The sequence below is a fragment of the Bison bison genome, unplaced genomic scaffold, assembly GCF_000754665.1.
Source record: "Bison bison bison isolate TAMUID 2011002044 unplaced genomic scaffold, Bison_UMD1.0 scf7180017864390, whole genome shotgun sequence".
Taxonomy (NCBI): Eukaryota; Metazoa; Chordata; class Mammalia; order Artiodactyla; family Bovidae; genus Bison; species Bison bison.
The window spans coordinates 8,857,040-8,857,431 of record NW_011494962.1 but is presented as its reverse complement, the minus strand read 5'-3'; the positions used below and the strand labels follow the sequence as shown (position 1 = coordinate 8,857,431).

At 66.6% G+C, this 392-nt stretch overlaps 1 protein-coding gene across 4 annotated transcripts in view; it reads right to left on the bottom strand.

Moving 5' to 3' along the window:
- Positions 1–392, bottom strand: part of PIK3C2G (phosphatidylinositol-4-phosphate 3-kinase, catalytic subunit type 2 gamma) — a 306,650-nt gene that overhangs the window by 86,421 nt on the left and 219,837 nt on the right. The window lies entirely within an intron of this gene.

The following is a 392-nucleotide window of genomic DNA, read 5'->3' as shown; positions in this document are numbered from 1 at the left end:
CCGTTGTCCTCTCGGGGTCGCCGTGGCGGCTGGGAACGCCCACTGCGTGCGCTCCTGGGTCCCCAAGGATCGGCATCCAGTGGGCGCGGCGGAGGGGTGCGGACCACAGGTCAGGGAACTGGGACTACGTGGAGCAGGGAACCACGTAGTCCGCCCTCTGTCGCCACAACCTGGCGGTCGCAGAAAGGCCTCGCCTTTGGGCTCAAGGCCTTGACCGCTCCACCCCTTTGCTGAAAGGTCAGAGCCGCGCGGTTTTCCCAAGCCAGCCTAGTGTCCGCTGCAAGTCCAAGGGCCAGAACCCTGAACTCTGGCCGGCTGGCCCAGCCCTGCTTCTGGCACTTTGGAGGCCAGCGGGCCCTTGACCACCTGCTGGGATGGGAAAGGAGGGTCCA